The sequence below is a fragment of the Drosophila mojavensis genome, unplaced genomic scaffold, assembly GCF_018153725.1.
Source record: "Drosophila mojavensis isolate 15081-1352.22 unplaced genomic scaffold, ASM1815372v1 contig_80, whole genome shotgun sequence".
NCBI lineage: Eukaryota > Metazoa > Arthropoda > Insecta > Diptera > Drosophilidae > Drosophila > Drosophila mojavensis.
Window position 1 is genome coordinate 16,756,739 of NW_025318906.1, and position 6,920 is coordinate 16,763,658.

Sequence of the window (6,920 nt, forward strand, 5' to 3'; positions counted from 1 at the left end):
TGTTGAGTAAGTGTTGAGTGTAGTGAGTGTCAACTGTCTGTGATGTAAGCTTGTATGTTAAATGTATGTCAATTGTCTTGAATGTAATTTTTGGTTTATTTTTTTTTTTGTAATTGTTAGAGGTATGTCTTTAAGATAAGTATGTATGTTAAGTATATAACATGCTTGTCTGTAAAGCTGAAAAAGGCAGTGGCAACTTAATCTAAAAAGAAATTTTAACTAATTTATATACTGAAAGATACATTGTAATCTAGAATACTTATATATTATTTATATATAATAAAATGGCAGATATTTAGTGGGTTCTTCAGATGTATAAGTGCTCAGTTTAAGATCCGATCCAGCAGGTCTAGAGGGTAATGGCGTTTCAGTCTAGTAGAGATTGTCAAATTTCGAATTGAGGAAATAATTATAAAAAACACAATTGATATGCATATTATGATAAATCTGCTTTAGTCATAGTCTAACTTACATATATAATTTTAATTAACAATTAATTTATTTTATTTATATACAATTATTGAAATTTTTATATAAAATATCTTAATATATTCTTTATATAATATAAATTTATTCAGTTTAAAGCCTTAAACAAAGCTAATCAAATACCAGACATCATATCGAAAACCCTAATGAACCAATATGCTCACTTCACTCGAACGCCGAGCGCGCATAAGAAACAACAATTGGCGACACGAACTTGGCTAAGAACCTAAGGGTTAGTTAAAGTCACCAACAGAACAGAGAACAAGGACAAGGAGTTGTCATGTTCTTGTGCTGAGTAACGACAACAAAAGCATATCACTGGACGGGCAGTTAAAGTAAACATCGAGGCAACTGTGTCCTGTGTCCTCTGTGTTTTGTGTGCTCGAGCGCAGACAGCAGGACTCGCCTCGAATCGAGTCGACCTTTGTCTACGTCCCCGGCTTGAAGTCAATGCGCATAAATTTTACTGCATGTCCAAATGTCTGGGCGGAGTTGGACGGCAGAAGGCGATAGATAGACGATAGATAGACGGCGACATGTAGACAGGGACATACATAAGCTGAAATATCCACAAAACTAATCTGCAGGCGGCCAGCGAGCGAGCGAAGAAAGTGCAGGCAAGGATTTACATATTAAGCCATTTTTAATTTACGACTTGCCCAAAAAAAAAGAAGAAAAAGAAAAGCGAATGCCACTGTCGGGTGAAAGCAGCCGAAAAGATGCTGTTGCCCAACCATCCACCCACTCAACCACCCACACACACACACACACACTCATATGCGCCTGGCTAAACAGCAGATAAGGAACGTTGTTGTTGCTGCAGGAGCACTGAGCACAGATGGATGATAAAGGCGCCAGTCGAGCAAAAGGATAACGACAGCCGCCTTGCAACATGGCTAAGAACTTGCTTCAACCCCAAGTGCAGTCCCAAAAAAGAGAGAGAGAAGAGAGAGAGAGAGAGAGAGAGAGAGAGAGAGAGTAAAAAAACCCAAAAAGTTACTTGAATTCCGAACCTGGACCGGGCAGGACGTGGGCGTGGCCGTCCCCCTTGGAAGCGGAAGCAGTTCGCCAACAATGACAGTAATAAAATAAAAGTAAATCCATGCTTTGCTGCCTGTCATCTCTCTCTATCTCTCTCGCTGTCTCTTTCAGTCTTTGGCTTCTGTCAAAGTTGACATTGACGTACCGGAAGTGAAAACTGTGGCGTTGTTTAGGCAACTGTTTAGCTGTTTTTCATGTTGCCTTCGCTCCGGCAAAGAAAGTGAAAACTTTCAGAATGTTGCGAATTTGTTTGTTTGCATTCGTCACATTTTGTGCCTGCCGAAAGGTGTTCCACTGCTTAAAGACAGACAGCTTTAAGATATACGCCAAAGAAATTATGAAGACAACTTATTTTGAGACACAAATATGCTCTAAAAATGAAACAAGTGAGAGTTTAGGAGCGTGAGATAAAGATAGAAAATAAAATTTAATATATAGATAACATAGTTGATGGAATGTTAACTATATGTAAACAACATATTATGGAGAATAGGAATATATATAGATATATATATATATATATAAAGCCTTTACTTACATCACAATTTCTGTTACTTTTATAGAAATTAGATAGAAATCTATAGAATATAATTAAGAAAATTTTTTAAGTTCCTAATATATCATATGATATAGAATATTATATTGATATGATAAGTCATACCTAATTTAATCAGTAGTTTTCAAGCTGTTATGAAATATAGAACGCTACATTTTAAAAAAAATCAAATTACTTCCATCTCTAGTTCCCATGTAAAGAAATTATAAAGAACTTTTTTTTTTATCTGAAACTTTCAATTCCTCATACAGGTTAAAATTTAATCTAGAAAAACTTTTCCAAAATATAGCAAAACCTTTTACTTTAATTTCAAGTCCTCAAATAAGAAACACATTTTATTTTCATCTCAACTTGTCAATGCTTTAGAATAGAATATTATCTATAAAAAGAAAACCTTTTGCATTCATCCCAAATTCCTCGGCTCTCTAGCTCTACACACAAATGCATATCTAATATACATAATAATAAAAAACACCAAAGTCAGAGACTTGGCTAATGCTCAGTCTAAGCTCGTTTTCAGCGAATGTCTACAACAGGTGCGCAGCAGATGCCTATAGGAAAATGGCAAACAGCATAGAAGAGCCATCAATCATGGGGCCTTACAACATGGATGAGCTTTAGCCCCGTCTGCACCGCCCACACCGGGCAGCATATGCTAACGGTAGTTAGAGGTTAGTGCCACCCCTTTTTTTTTACGGCGAAAGACTTACTTAGTTGCTTAAGATACCCAGGGAATGTGAATGCGTTAGGGTATACGTGAATACAGGGAGAGCTTACAAGAGTTAAGAGTGTTAAGATAAGTATAGAAATACATAAGAAATATCTTTGAAACATAACCCGTATATAAGAAAACTATTTTAGATATGTCATATGTAAGAAAGAAAATATAAGTTATATACTTTTAACTAACTCTAAATATCCTCTTTACATTTATTATATATGAATAAGATATTGTGCATTTCAAGAATTCTCTCATTTCTCAAGATATATAAATGCATATCATTTTTACTACATGGCATTACAGGGTATGTGTCAGGTAACCACCTTCATCTCCAGCTGCCTTTCTTTGTAATGCCTTTGTGGTTTTGAGGCGTCAAATGTGATGGGGCTGCACGCCGCGCTACGCTCTAAGCCCCCCAACAGGCTAAAGCCCAGCGGAAGGAAGTGTGGGACGTCTGATGAGAATGGGGATGATGATGATGATGGGGATGATGATGTTGGTTACTTCTTGTTGTTACTGAATTGAAAATTGTGGGGTTTTATTTTCCCCTTTAGTGTAGTTTCCTTTTCATTGGCTTTTCGGGCTGAACCGAACAACTTTAAAGTCATTTTGTCTAACCGCAAATGGAAGCCAATGTGACTAAGTAGGTAGTATGACACAGATCTGCTTAGGTTTATATGTACATATATCGAGTTTACCTTATTATATTTGGGCATTGAACTGCGCACTCACCTGCAATGAAACGGAAAAAATGAAATTATATTTATTAATTAAAAGATTAGGCAGAAATGGAGATATTTAACTTTTTTTTTCATATTTCATATTTTCGCTTTTGGCAAACCCTTTTCAAGAAGAACCCAACCACAACAAAGTAGAAGAAGAAGCAGCGAAAATAACAACATAATAAACAAAAGTAACAACTCTATTAAAAATATGCCCAGCCAAATGATTTATAACATTTTTTTTCCTTACCCTCAGCGAAGGACAAAAGTGAAATTCATGCTGGAAAAAAGGCCGATAAAAAAGGAATCGAAAAAAAGGAAATATAAAAAGCATTTTATAATGGTAGGGAATTATGCTGAACACCTTTTAGGCTTGTTTCCAATTTATTTCTTTTTTTTCATTCTCTTTTTTTTTTTAGAGGAAATGATAAAAAAGTGTTTAAAATTTTTGACAGGATAAGCGGGCGCTGCGCCATATGGCAGTGAAAAATGATTTAGTCACGGTTATTCAGCTAAATTAAGGGGGTTGAGGCGGGGTCCAATAGTGGTTAATAATGACTTGTCGATTCCTTGATTGAAACGGGGAAGTAAATGATAAGGGGGTGGTATATAAAAATAAAAAAATAAAATGGATTTTATACTAAATATTATTATATGTTAGGTCAGAAATTGCTAACGATGTATATGATAGAGGCTAACAAAAGGGAACAACTACAAAGAATTAAGATTAATTTTAGATAAAATTTTATCGAAAAAGCTATTACAGCACTTAAAGTTCTTTTTATGGAAATACCACTACAAATAGGTCAAGTACAGCTATAGGCATTCCAAATTGAAATCTTATCAAAATATGAGCTACTTTCTCTATTCGAAGTTGAGGCAGCTGCATAAGTAACATGATTAATCAGTTAAATAAGCAAAGCCAAAGTGGGGAAAAAAACCTAAATGAAAATGAAAATGGATGAAGCTAGAGCCACAACAAAAACAACAACAACAACAACATCAGCAGCAGCAGCAGCAACAACAACAATAATAATAAACAAACTTGCAGTTATGGCTCAATAAGCCAACAAAGGCGAGTCTGTGCCTCAAATGCCATGATAAAGCATTTTCCAGCCAAAAAAAAAAAACAACAACAACAACAACAGAAACCACAAACAACAATAGCCGAGCATGATGAAGAGCAACAACAACAACAGCAGCAGCAGCAGCGAGAAAAGAGCAAATTCAGCTAACGAGAAGAAGCAGAAGAAGCAGCAGCAAAGAACCACAAGCAAAACTGAAAAACATTTATTAGACGCCGCTAGAGTAGGAGAGAGTGAGACAGAGAGAGCGACAAAGGGAGAGCCATACGCGCATGCTAATGAAAATGAGGAACCCGTTACAAGCAGGATTACATAAGTCAGGCTCAGCAAACAAACACACACACACACACACACACACACACACATACACACATCGTGCTCAATTTATGAGGGTTAATAATCGAAGCGCGATTACCCAGACAAGATAAGCGCACACAGCCACAGTCAAAGGCATCGCTCTCCAATCTACCTACTCAGCTGTCTGTCCCGCTTTCTTTGCTACACTTTGCTCAGTGAGTGTAGAGTTTACACACACACACAGACACGCTCTCCCCCTTTACTCTTTCTCACTCACTCGCTCGCTGGCTTGAGCCTTATCTTGACTCAGCGCAAATCAGTTGCTTTTTTGTGTTCTTTCTTTCGCTCTCTTCTTCTTAAGCCCTGCAGCAGTGGCAGCGGCTGCGTATGCGGGCGTCATTTATGCACTGCGAAAAAAAGGGCAATCGGAGTGAGCTCAAAATTTTGATATTAATTATCCACTGCCTATTGAAAATATGCAAAAATTACGAACATAATTAATCATTTGTGAAATATGTATGTAAAATATTAGATAAACTTTCACTGAACTGTAAGAGTTTGATGTGAAATTAATTATATTCAGATTTTAGTTACCAAGGAGATATCTTTATATATCGTTATTTATATCCATGCAATGGACATTGATTGATGCCTTGGTGAAGCAAAGTTCAAAGTTGACTTGTAAAAAAAAATATGTAAAACTTTAAAATTAATCGCAAAAAACATTTCTGCATAGGATTTAATATCATTTTCCTGCAATTATAAGTTGCTATATATGTATATAAATATATATACATTTATTTATTTATTCATGCGGCTCACGCTTTAAGGATCTATTTCTTTTATTTTGCTGCCGCAATGGCGCTACCAACGCAGTTAGCAAACAGCAAAAACAGTCAACAAATCATACAAAATGCAAATCAGTTAAAGTCCAGCTCAGAATTGAAATCCGGATTGAATTACGGAGGTATGTATATACCATATATATATATATATATATATATATATATATATATATATCATTTATAGGTATATATAGGCATGTTTATATGTTGATTGAGGCGCAACAACAAAAGTCGCTAAATAATCAACATAAACGTTACGAAAAATAAAAACCGCAAACTGACCGAATGAGCTGCCCGCCAATTGGCAAACTGACAAACAAACAGACAGACAGACAGAGATAGAGAGAGAGAGAGAGGGAAGGACAGCGAGAGGGACAAACGGACAATCGCTAAATGCAGTTTGGCTGCAGATTAGCGCAAGTTGATTATTTGCTTTGGCTCGCAATTGTGCTCTATGTGTGTGTGTGTGTGTGTGGTAAGGGGCGGGGGCTGGAGCTGGAGCTGGGGGAGCTCACTACAGCCACCGCATTATTATGTTAATGGCAACAAAATGCAGTCGCAGTTGCAATTGCAACTGCAACTTGGAGTCGCGCAATTTGAACGTTGAACGTGTTGTCCATGCGGGTCGTAAATCTGCAGACACACAAGGCTCCAAAGCAAAGGCAAACGCAGAGGTGGGCATACTCGACTAGAAAATACTATGTACAAAGGTTTTAGTATACATATATATATATGTATATTTATATCATATATCTATATATGATATGTAACACATAACTCTGAAAATCGTTTGCCGAATAACTTTTAAAAGCCTTGCTTAACTTAAGTGACTAGGAATTACCCTATGATTAATATAAAGATGCTGTCAATTTAAGGAAATTATTATAAAAAAAAATGAAATAAATAATTAAATAAATATTAATCACATATTTATTATATATTATATTTCAATACCATATTATATGATAAATGATCGAATAAAAATTAATAAATAATTAAAGTATGATATATTTAATTTCTTATTTAACATAAAAATTGTTAGAGAAATTCTAGCTCATAATTCAATTCCTTGACATTATAGTTATAGATCAGCATAATCGATAAGAAATAGCTATAGAGCAACATAAATTTTAGGAAAATCTAGAAACTGGCTTGGCGGAATTAAAA